Genomic DNA, 13278 nt, shown 5'->3' on the forward strand with positions numbered 1-13278 from the left:
GTATGGGTAGATGTACATCAGTGTTGACATCTTCGTGGGTCCAGGGAATATTTATTGCCATGATTTTTACCTTTGATCTCAACAACGCCATGCTGGGAATAACAATGCCACTTTGAAAGTGTCAAATGTAATATTTGTTACATTTGGGATCACACTTTCTCAGTAAAGTACAGATTCTAGTCCGTTTTGGTTCAGACCCATCCGGGATTCGAACCAACACTCTCAGTGTCAGGCACCTAATCGTAAGCACAGAATGTCAACCATTCAACCCACTCAGCCATCGCAGCTTCCACTGTCGGTTAGTGCAGGTGTACTTAAGATACTGCCTATATGTGGAGGGTGTGTTGCTGCAAACGTGGATGTTTACATTACATGGCGGTCACGTGGTTGTCCCTGCTTACTGGGGCTACGGTTCACCCCAAAGTCTTTTTCGGCAGAACTGACCGTGAAAACCTCATGACTTTCTCAGACGTGAACAAAATGTATATTTGCCATTATATATAGTACCCAGGGCCTGTTTATCCAGACGATGCATATAGATACCAGTTCGGAAAAACGAGGATGTGTTAGGCTTGAACTTTTCTATACACTTGATAATATATGTCCATGTTGAACAGAACCAGTCTATTCAGGCCAAAAATATAAAAGACCACGTACCATTGTCAGACTGAAGGGTTGCATACATTCCTCACCACTCGCCCCTTTCCGTAACCTTCATTCGGCTTGTCCCGGAATAACACGAGTTGTCACGAATGGGGTTGCATACAGTTCTCAAAACGCAATACTATTGCAAACTTGAACAAGGTCATCGAGAAAAAAATAAATGGAAAACAATTGCATATATACAAATATATCTTAACTATGTGTAGTTTTTCTTGTTGCATATTAAGTATAGATATGTATAATTCACTCACAACTGCGACAAAATATGTTTTTTCGCCATAAAAATAATGTTGAAAAACACCCGCCATGCCCGGTAACTATTTTGATATGCCGTTCTTTTCCTTCTTCTCATTGTTAGCGGGTGGCTTGTTCTGCCCAGTGCTGTAGTCGTCTCCCTTGTCATCGCTCTTGGACATCTCGAGGTTGTTAACGAGGCCCTGCATAGAGAGATACTTCTGAACAACCATCTCCCAGTTGACGACGTCTTCGATCCCCTGCGGGCCGTGGGTACCGCCACCGCCAGCACGAAGAAACCCACCTGATGATGAAACAGGGTACGATAAAAAAAATCAGTACCATCTTATGATGGTTAAAGTTAATGGGGATTATTGTACAAGCATAGGTGCCATTCTTAGTTAACGAAACTAGTATCAGAATTCTTGACTCTATTTCAGGAGCATGGGCGGAAAATGAATGAATTTGTCCAAAAGTTTCATACGATCATTTTGACTTAACTACGAGTTTAATACAATACAAAACATATATAACATCATGGAAACGATAAGTGAGCAGACCAAAATGACAATCAATATCTGTGACTGGTCATACTGTACAACCCGAAACCAATAAGAGATTGGTTGGCAGTCCAATGACACTAGACGCCCGTTTCAAAGGAGTAGCGCAACTCACATAGTAAGACCATATTGAGTCACATACTTAAACACTGATTTATGACAGTTGTAGCGCTAAGATCACTTTGTTGAACGGACCCATGTACCACTACGCCGACCTGTACAGTATTTAGTGTGATGAGTGTGATTTGTTTTAAACTGTCGACCAACATAGACACATGTTACTTGGCTGAAAACAGTCCCCCAAACACAACTGCACTACCTGTATCACATACACCACCATCAAATTACCATTTTGTATTTGTTTCAGTTTTAGCACCATCAAACAGCAGTGTGTACTTTCCTTTGGTCCTGATATTTCGCTACCGCCGCCATATAGCTAGAATATTGCTGCGTTATAGTGAGGCGTTAAACAACAAAGAAACAGACACATCTTTGCCCTGCATTTCCCTAACTTATTTCCATGAGTATATGTAGGTAGACCACAGGGTTTCTGACCTTCAGGGGCGACTTGGGTGTTACGGCGGGCGATGTTGCGGAGCCAGTTGGCAGAGGATTGGGCCATGAGGTCAACGGAGCGGGCGTCGGCGTTGGCGTCCATATCTTCTTCTTCGTCGATGAAGTCGGACGCTTGTGAGGTACACATCTTGCCTGTAGCACAGAAAGGGGAGGTGTCACAACCTACACTCAATATTGCAGTTTCCAGGCCCATGATTGATAGTGATAATATTTTATGGCTAACATAGAAACATATTCGGGCCTAAAATTTAACAGGGTAAATCTGGGATTCGAACCAGATCATAGGTCTCTGGCACGTCTAAAGGGAGCAGAGATATATCTGTTGTTACTGTACAACGAATAGCGGTGGTTAAGTCAACTTCGACCCAAGCCTGTACTACGTGATGAAATAAGTTTGTTTTACAATCTTCACATCAATGGAAATGTGATAGACCCGCGTGAAGAAGAAGGAAAGTGGGCTTACTTCCATGCTTCACAGCCACCTTGATGTACGTGACCATTTTCGTCAGTAGATTCCAGGGCGATGGTGTGGCCGACGTCTTGTTCATGTTCCTGATCAGCTTGGCCCTCCCGAACTTCCACTCCGTATCCGACTGCTGCTGAATCCGCTGGTAGGTATCTGACATCATAGCAATGAGGAGATTGATGAGCACGATCAACGTCACCATCATGTACGTCCCGAACACAATCTTTACCAACGTCGTCACCCAAAACGGACTTCGATGAATAGGAGGCAAACTGTCGGGCTCCACCAGCCCGAACAGAGCAAAGAACAGATACTCGAAGGTGTCTAGAGGAGTCTGTATGACAGCCCCGGCGCTTCCATCTCCGTCGCCCAAAGACGAGTCGAGTTCCCGTGGAGCGTACACTGGTTGATACAAGGCTGCAAGGTGGAGCGTAAAGCCAATCATAAATATGAGGAGAATGACGAGGAAACGAGTCAGATCCTTCATCAAATCTCGGATGATGATTGCCCAAGGCCCAAACAGGTGGTGAAAAGATAAAAAGTCTAACAGCTGCACAAAACACAATAACAATGCCCATGCGAAGAAGTGGTTCCGCAGATATATACAAACGAACCGGTCATTGGTTCCAAAGGCAATCGCGATGAGATGACAGAAAATTCCTATTGCACATATTCCTATGACTACGACCCGGATCCAACCGAGCCCTGCACGATCTCCTGGGTTGGTCAGCTCTGACACCAGGAGCCCGCTCAGCCACGCCAGCAGCAGCCACTCGTACCAGTGCGGAATCAGAGAGCCTGACTGGTAGATGGGAACAAGGGGGGCAACTGTTGTCATGCAGAACAGAATCATCAGGTAGAAGTGAGACACGAGGTACGCCATGAATTTAATGATCGGGACCTTGTTAAAGCGATGCCTCAGTGGCATGCAGAAGATAAACCAGATTATAGGGATGAAGAGGAACGTGAAGAACAACATGATGATTTTCCATGTCGCCCATTGGAGGTTCCCCATCCACACGTCTGAGAGATATTTCTGGACGGATGGATGGGACACCACCTCCTTCTGTTCGTTTTCGATCAGCACATCAAGGAAGGGGACTCCATGAGAGTCAACTGACTTCAGCAGGTGCTCGGCGCTGTTGGAACTGGCTGCAACAGCCAGAAGGTCTGTTGCCATGGTTTCACAATAACTTCCCGCTGCTAACAAATCACGGGATCTCTCTTTTTCCTTGATTGCCAGAAGACGGAAGTTTTTGGACATTTTTGCAGCAGTGTCAACCGGCGCAGGCGACAGCAGTATAAACTCTTGTATACACACGTTGTCAATCAGCTTGCCGCACACCATCAGGTCGAACACAAACTGGAATGATGAAAGAAGAGACATTGTGAGTATGTATATATTATATATATTTAGAAATACATCAGGCGGTGGGGTAGCCTAGTGATTAAAGCGTTCGCTCGTCACGCCGAAGACACGTTTGATTCCCCACATAGGTACAATGTGTGAAGCCCATTTCTGGTGTCCCCCCGCCGTGATATTGCTGCAGGGGCGGATACAGTTTTTTGAGAAAGAAAGAGAGGGGGGGGGAAAAGAAGACACTTCATTTTCACGAGAATTTCAATGGTCATTTAATACAATTTCAGGACCCTATCCCTCCCCCCCCCCCCCCTCTGAATCCGCCTATTTGCTTGAATATACATGAAAGTGGCGTAGAATAATATTCACTCACTCTCATAAAAGTGCCTGTGTGAAAGACTGAATTCTCTAAAGTTGAGAAATGTGACGCTTTCATTGCAGTGAACATAGTTTTGATATTTCAATGCATATAACGCTGTTTTCTTATGAGAGTTACCTCCACGCAAATGATCTCCCCTTTATCGTTGGTCCATACGAAAAGCGACAGAATTTGCGTTAGTTCCACATTTGTTTCAGTGTAGATGCATGACCATCTGGCTTTAATCACAGATGGGCATACATCTTTGGTTATTTGGTGTATCTTCATACTAAGATTAATTTCCTTGAACTTCAATGCAACAGTTTGGTTAAAAGTCTTGATCATCAGACATGACAAAATAACCCTCCATTTAGAAGGTGCTAGAGAACCTGGATATTCCTCACAAGATGATCTGAGGTGAAGTGTGGCTTACCTTCTTGTCGTCCATGAGAGCCCTTGTATTGTGGTCCTGTTTCATCAAGTAGCTGAGGACGTCGCTGTGGTTGGCTGCAGCAGCGTAGCAGACAGGAACCTTCCCATCCTTCGTCTCGTTCATCGGGGTCGCCCCCGACTCCATGAGCAGCGTGACGACGTTTTTGTAGCCGGACTTGGCTGAGAAGTGCAACGCTGTCCAGGCGTTCTGCGGACACGTGAGTGAGTTAGTGAGTGAGCGAGTGACTGACTGTGCAGGTGGTTACTCCCTTCAACTCAACTGTGACTTCCGGTCAATGCGAGATACAAATCCCCTCCATAATGGTATATAATGGGCGTTCAACATTTATGTCGCGAAACTATGAAATGGGATCAAACAGAAAATGGTGTCCGATATTTTCTATCCGGCGCCACCCAGGACCACGCTCTTTCTCCTTTCATACCCGATCACAGACATTGATCCCTGTTCCTTAGCCTGACAGAAGCATTGACATATTGATGTCTACCGCTTACACTATCAGACATCAATGTCCGCCTCATATCCAGCTACAGACACAAATGTTCTATCCAGTTTCATACATTTATGTACACCTCAGTGTCTGCCCATTGCCCTAACAAAGACATTAAGGGACCGTTCAAAATTTATGTGTGTGTGTGTGTGTGATGATATGATTTTAAAAGGGGGCATCCATTTTGTTCTGGGGAGCTAGGGGTCAGCAATTTTGTACACACATACTTAGGGGTGGGGGGTGTTCAGCAATTTTGCATCAAAATATGTTTAAAATTATGCTTAGAAATTTTTGGGAAGGGGAGGGGGGTCATTGATTTTGTACATGACTTGCAGGGTGGTCACTTATTTTGTACTTAAATTTTAGGGGGGGGTCATCCACATTGTACATGCTTCTCCATAAAAATCATCATCCCCCCCCAAAAAAACCAACCAACAAAACAAAAAAAGCAACAAAAAAAAGCCATAAATTATGAACGGTCCCTAATGTTTGGCCCTGACCCTATCATACAAACGAATGTGCAGCCTGTAACCTATCACAGACAGACGCCTTACCTTATCACAGGCATTAATGTCTGCCCCCTGTCCCAAGAGCAGGGCGACCATCTCATAGTGTCCGTTTGCCGCCGCCAGGTGGAGCGCGGTACGGCCTCTCTTGTCCTTGATGTGGAGTTGGGAGGTGGACTTGCTGAGCAGCAGGCTTACCACGGAGGAGTGGCCACTCTGGGCCGCCATGTGCAGAGGGATGGAGCCCTGCACAACACAGAAAAGGAAGGTTACTTGAGAACGGATAACACTGTCGTATTGGTATTGGTTTGAGTGTGTGAGGTTGCCAACAAGATCCATCTATCTCAGCTCAATCACAAGTAGTTATAAACACATGTTTAAAAGATAATTGTAAAGTTGTAAAATTAACAAATATGAGTCGTTCCGTAATATATTGTATATACATGGCCTGAAAAACAGCATTCAGTCATTCATTTTGAGCAAATGAAGATATTCTCGCCCATGGGGTAACCTGTTTCGCCCATGAGCTAAATATGTTAATAACGCTCTAACTTAGCCTAATTAAGTCAAAATGAGTTAAATTTTGTGATCAGTAAATAGTTTAAGTTTTGAGTTTTCGAAAAAAAATATTGTTCATCCTTAGCATATATTCATGATAACTGCATGTTGAATTTTGTCAAATCCTTTGTCAGAAACTGGCCACAGAGCGGAGAGTGTCTGGACTTTGGGGTTTCCAGAATTACATTGTGACGTGTTATTGTCATGTCCTTGTTCTCTTCATCTGAGTTTGTCTCTTACCTGTATGTTCGTGGGCGTGTCCACCTGTACCCCTGGGCAATTGAGGAGCAGTCGCACGACCCCCCTCATGGCCGGACTGGGACGCCAGATGGAGAGGCGTCAAGCCGTACTAAAAATATCATAATACGTATTGTATATTACGTCCCAAGCTGGATGACCTGCTGAGCTCCACAGTAAACTCTGAACACTACCAGACTCAAATCTCCGGACGTTCACATGCAGCATGCAAGATAAATACCTGTTTCTCCTTTGCTACACTCCCATACTACCTAGAGTTACCTTAGCAGCCCTCATGCTTATCGAAACAAATCTACATACATCAAGATTTGTCATTAAACATATTCCGAAAAAGAGCTTCATGTTATAGATAATGTCCACACACGAAACACGTAGTTTCCGACAGGCATTTGGAAATGTGAAAAACATCATTGCATAAATACATTGTTCTATATATCAACTTCTATTTTTTTGTAAAATAGTTTGTATATAATCTGCCTGGCAAATATAAATATACATCCCTGTTTGGTTGATGTTAAAGGTGGCATAGATAAGGGGCTATATACATGGAACGGCTCTCAAACTTGTGTTTTGGACCTTAAGTTTGCAGTGATACGGCCACTCTGCAGTATGGTAACGTTTTCACAACGTTTTAATATTTTGGTCCAATTGTCAAGTATATAATTTCTTTTGAGCCCGGTAATTATTGATTGTATTACTACAGTCATTAACTAAAGGAGGCAACAAATAGCTCTGAAAACGTCATGATAATCGAAAAACATATTTTGGTAATCATAGTGGCTTCTGCAATTGATACGATTTGAAACTTTAATAAAACCGATCAATGTGTTAATAGTTACCAAAGTCAAAATTAATTAATTGAAATTAATTCAATTAAGATCGATATAAATGGGAAGGTTTCGATGATTACACTTCCATAAGACTGCAGTGACGTCATGCCGTATACAACATATACAACGCAATATAGACTGGTGTTTATTGTGATATATATGACTAGATAAACAGCTGAAAAGCCCAATGTCATATTTAACGATTCGAATATATAATACGTGTAGAATGCTAAGCACAAGTGATGGATATATTGATTATATCTGAGAGTGTTATGCAAGACGTATGAATACATGTGGGATTATATATGTGTGTGTGCTGAACAAACACTGAATATTCATTTGTGATATACATAAAAACAAACATCCTCTCTTAAATATACAGCTGAACATATTACTATAGTTATTCAGTTACGCAATGACGTAGTTGACAACGTTGGCATGAAGGTGTAACAGCTGACGCCGCCGAGAAAACACGACTTGCTGTGGGGTGTGAATCCGTTTATTTCAGAATCGTGTGGTCCTCAACAATGTGAGTACTTTAAGCCTGGAATAAAGCTTAATTACCCTGGTGTTAACCCACAAATTCGTTTTAGCGCAAAGATTACCTTCTGTAACACCGACATTCATAACCCTACGATCGCTTTGTGGACCCGTTAGCACAAAGCGATTGTAGCACAATGGCAAGTGCAAGTCAACGTTCACCAGATAAGCGTTGGTAGCTTTGTGAAAGAGGACCCTGGGGTTTCAGATGTGTATGTTGACTTCGGAACCGAAACCGGAACCGGAATTAAAGAGCACATTCACTAACATCAAGCATGTTTCTGTGCAAATTAAGCTAGCGTGGATGTCAAATGTTAATGGTTCATTTGTATACACCATACAAATGAAAGATGGCGATGCCATTTCAATAATGTTTGGTAAGCCAGTGCAATACTCTTACACTTCACCAATAAACGCATTCACTTCCGTACAATGCTTATAATAAACATTTTGTACATTTCTGGCATTCCACCCACACCGTGCCGTGATATTACTAAATACTGTTAAAAGCGGCGTAAACTAAATTCACTCCCCAACGCTTTCCAAAATAGCTTAGGTAGGGTAGCCAAATGGTTAGGGTGTTTGGCGGTCAATCGAGTTCGATTCCGACATTTGCTTCACGTGTACCCTCAGTGATACAGTTGACACTTAACTAACCAAAGTAAAACTACTGATGGGCAAAAGAAACTTTCTCCTCGTTCAATTTGATCTCACTTAAAAACAACAAGAAATCGAAGTTTGCAATTGATAATTTGTGAACAATGACATGGGCACGTGCTAAGTACAAACGTTCGATTTTTAACAAGGCTAGTGACTTATTGAACAGGTTATGGTCGACATGGGGTCAAACTAGAGAATTCACGATCACTGGGTCCATTCGGGAAACACAGCAAAACGTGAACAGAAGTCTCTAATAGCGAGTTTGTCCACCTCTGGATAGAATACATGCAAACACACGTCTTCTGACTGAAGTTGTGAGGTGTCTGATGACGTCAGCTGGGATTCGCCTCCATTCTTCGACAAGGGCTTGAGTCATTTGCTGTACTGTAACTGGTGGATTCTGTCTCCGTTGAATAACTCTATCAAGGTGGTCCCATACGTGCTCGATTGGCGACATGTCAGGAGAGCGTGCAGGCCATGGCTGGACGTTGACGTTGTTGGCGTGAAAGAAGTTCTGGACAACTCGAGCGACCATGTCTGTCTGTCAGCAGCGTCCCTCGGTACGGTCGGTAGGCCCTGATACCATAGGCCCGTAGTCTCCTTGACACTATCCTTCGACTCACTTGGTGACGGAGTGCTGTTGACGCTGTTGACGCTGATGACGTTACCGCCAGAAAGCGGTTTCTAAGGTGTAACGTCCTCACTTGGCGGTCTTCCTGCGCAGTTGTCACCCGGGGTTTGCCTGTCTGGGGCCTGTCAGAGGTCTGATAAGTCTGTTGGTAATGCCCCTATTCCACACCGACCACGAATCCCACGAATCGCCACGAATTTGAGGATTCGTGAGAATTCGTGCTGATTCGTGGAATTGTACAACTTTTCTGCTTCCATTCGTGATGCTCTACGATTCATTTACGATACAGGTAAGAATATTCGTGGGATTCGGCTGGAATCGCCAAGATTTTGTCAAGAATTCACTACGATTTACAAGAATCTATTACGAATACTGCCCGAATATTAGGAATCAGTTACGAATCAGTTAAGAATAGGCCGAATGCACGTACGAATCAGGTACGAATCAATGAATTCATGACTGCTCTTGACAATTCGTGGGAGATAGGTATAAAAGGGTCGTCACCCTTGTTTGGGTATCAGTTCCAGGTGGTGGGTTAGAAGACTAGAATATGGTCACTACTACAGACTGATGCAAGAGCTGAGGATGGAAGATGAGAATACATTTGCCAACTATGTGAGAATGCCAACCTACACGTTTGATGAGCTCCTCAGCAGGATTAGCCCAGTCATCCAGAGGAGGGACACCAGCCCTAGATGCCTAGATGCCGGAATGAAGCTAGCCATGACTCTCAGACACCAGGCTACAGGAGACCGGCATCACACCATCCGGTATGACTTCCGGTGTGGCTACAGCACAGTGGTATGGATTGTGCAGGAAGTCCGTCAGGCCATCATACAGGAGTTGAAGGATGAAGTCATGCCACTGCCAAGGACTCAGGAGGACCGGAAGGCCATTGCACAGCAGTTCCAAGACCCCTGGAATGTTCCTCATGCCCTGGGGGCCTTGGATGGCAAGCACATAGCCATCAGGAAACCACACAACTCAGGCAGTGTGTTCTTCAACTACAAAGGCTTTTTCTCCGTGGTGTTGTTGGCCCTGGTGGATGTGGACTGTAAATTCATCTGGATAGACACTGGTGGAGAAGGTCATCAATCCGTCGCACAGCTGTTTGGTGCTTCAGAACTGAAAGAGTGCATTGATGACAACACCATACACTCCCTGACAGCGATCCCCTGCCGAATGATGACAGAGACACACCCTACTACATCCTGGGGGATGATGCTTTTCCTCTGAGGACTTTTCTTATGAAACCCTATGGCAGGAGGGGTCTGGACAATGACATGCTGGTGGCCAACTACAGATTATCCAGGGGATGACGTGTGGTGGAGAATAGTTTCGGAATACTGGCCAACAGATGGAGATGCTTCCTGGGCACCCTGGAACAAGGACCGGATGTGGTGCGGCTACTGGAGGAGACAGGAGTCATCCTCCACAACTTACAGAGGATCAGATTCCCTGCCATTGGCAATGCAGATGTGGACCGGGAGGATGAGGACCACAACAATACCCCTGGTGCCTGCAGGGCAGACCAACAGGTGGTTCCAGGCACCCAACAGAGACAATCATGAGGGCAAAGTGATGAGAGACTATCTTAAGGCCTACTTTAACAGTGAAGCAGGTTCAGTTTCGTGGCAAGAAAGATAGGCAGGAGTGAATGTTAACTGAATGATAAATGTTGATATTTCATGTTAAAATTATGTTAATAGTGTTTATTAATGCTCATTGGCGCTAATAAAATGTTTATGAAAACAAGAGACCCAAGAGGGCTTGTATTGCTCTACTGACTACTGGCATAACAGCTCCCTCCTTCACTATGTTAGAATTTCTGCTTTATGTGATGAATTTTTTTTTGTTTTTGCAATCTTCACATTGCCCCAATCCATCTGTCAAAATTTTTGCTCGGACCACGCAAACAAAAGCAAACATTGTTCTTTTTTATATCTTTTATCAAGTTTTATTGGTATTATATAAAACTGAATGATAGAAATGTTTATCTAAGTACATTCATATCATAATCATATCATATCAAATAAAAACATAAACTCTTTGAGAGGCATTTTTAGACATAAACATATCACTAAGAGCACCCAGCTAAAAGCACACAGTCTAAGTTGCACACAGCTAAACACACAGTCTAAGGAGTGGAGAGGATGGACCTGCCAAGCTGAGTGGTTGCCGTCGAGGTCTGTGTGACCCGAGTGGCAACTGCTGTTTGGCTGATGTCCATCAGTATCTCAGACAGGTTGAATGATGCTTCCTGCTGATGCTCCGAGGCACTGGAGGACGACCGGGGCTGTTGGCTCTGGGCAGGATGCACCGGGTTGGTGTAAGTAGCTGTCTGTGATGACCTTTGACGGGGCAGTTCCTGTTGGCTTGGAGGCTGGCTGTATCCTGGGAACTGCCTGTCGACCCAGGTTGGCTCCTGTGAGTGCCACACCGACCGAGCTGGAGCCACCGGTCTGGACTACCACTGTGAGGGGTCTGGCTGCCACTGCTGGTACAGTTGAGGAGGTGCTGGTGCTGATCTTCCTGCTTCCAGATCTGCCTGCTTCTCAGCGTTGAACAGAAGGTCAAACATGGCCTTCTGTACGTCACGGTAGATTGACTTGGGCAGGTTCTGGAAAGCACGCCCAAGGTACTCCGCGAACTTTAACCTCTCTGGATGGGGGACCTCAGGCACAGCAGGCGCTTGCAGGATCTGTAACAGCTTCTCCTGGCGGTCCTTTCAGGTGTGCAGCTCCTGGTCTAGGGTTTTGGACCCCATTATTTTGCCTCTGGATCCCCTGGTGCTGGACACGGTCACACTCGTGCTCCCGGGAGTGGTGGTCACTGGATATTGTGGCTCCTCTTCCTGGAACTCATCACACTGGCTGGTGGTGGCGCCGCTCCGGAAGCTCTGGACTGTGCGTTGGGTGACATGTCCGATGTGGGGCATCAGGAACTGGAATCTGGTGCATATCCACTGTTGGCGGTCTGCCATCTCAACAGATGCCTGACCATTCTTCTTCCTCCTGAATTTCCCTATCTGGGCACGGATGCTCTCAAAAATGTAGTCAGTGCCTTCATCTCCTTCCCCTTATTGTTTTTAGAGGCACAGAGGTGGTCCAACCGCCTCTTGTTGTAGATGAAGCCATTCCTCTCAAGGAAGAGGGCCACATCCTCTTGTTTGTCCTCTGTGAGGTTAGACAAGAACCTGGCTTTCTTACTCTTATACTGGGAAGAAGCTGCTAGTTCATCATCACCAACATCACCAACATCACCAGCCACTGACTCAGCACCCACTGATTGAGCTGCTGAATCTGCCACATTGTTTTCCACTTCTGGACCCGGGTTCATCTTCCAGTGGAGGGGTAGCTACTCTTTGGGGGTTAGGGCTGAGGTGCTGCCTTCTTCTCCCTCTTCCCTGGTTCTCTTGCTTCTTTTCCCTCTCCTATTTTCCCTTACTTGCAGCTTTTCTTGGCATCTTGCTGATACGTGGATACGAGGCACAATCGTCAGCAGCTAATGACCGGAAGTGAATGTTAAACTCCTTATATACCCAATTTGCTGTCGTAGCTGATTCGTAGGTAGTTCTTACTTGCTTCGTACCTGCTTCGGCGTGTATTTGTCGGATTTCTGACAGATTCGTAGCCGATTCGTGGTCCATCCACGAGCTGACGAATACACGAATGAGTTAAGAATGCCTACGAATTGAGTACGATTTGGTTACGGTGCCTAAGAATGCACTACGAATTTGTTACGAATTAACTACGATTATTTTTAATCGGGAGTTCGTGGCTAAAATTTTGAACAGTTCAAAACTTTTGCCACGAATTCACGATTACTCAAGAAATGCAAGAACTGACTACGACTATATTACGAATTAGTTAAGAACTTCACGAATTGATTACGATTCAACTACGAATACTCTAATTTGTTAATTCGTGGCTATTCGTGGGATTCGCGGTCTATGGAATAGGGGCACAACGCCGACGAAGGTTCCCGACGGTCACGACGAAGCAATTGAAGGTTCGTGCAACGTGACCCGTTGTAGCGCCCATTTGCAGCATTCCGATGGCCCAATCTCGCTCTGCTGAAGTTAACCTCGTAATTGTAAAGTGGTTTTCTGCTGAAGTACGATCTGCTCTGTGCTGT

General features: G+C 44.8%; 1 pseudogene; it reads right to left on the reverse strand.

The window, feature by feature from the left end:
• Positions 1-688: 688 nt before the first annotated feature.
• LOC124254982 overlaps positions 689-13278 on the reverse strand; it is an 88100-nt pseudogene continuing 75510 nt past the window's right edge.

This window comes from Haliotis rubra, unplaced genomic scaffold, assembly GCF_003918875.1.
Source record: "Haliotis rubra isolate DU_JTF1 unplaced genomic scaffold, ASM391887v1 Scf59, whole genome shotgun sequence".
Classification (NCBI taxonomy): domain Eukaryota; kingdom Metazoa; phylum Mollusca; class Gastropoda; order Lepetellida; family Haliotidae; genus Haliotis; species Haliotis rubra.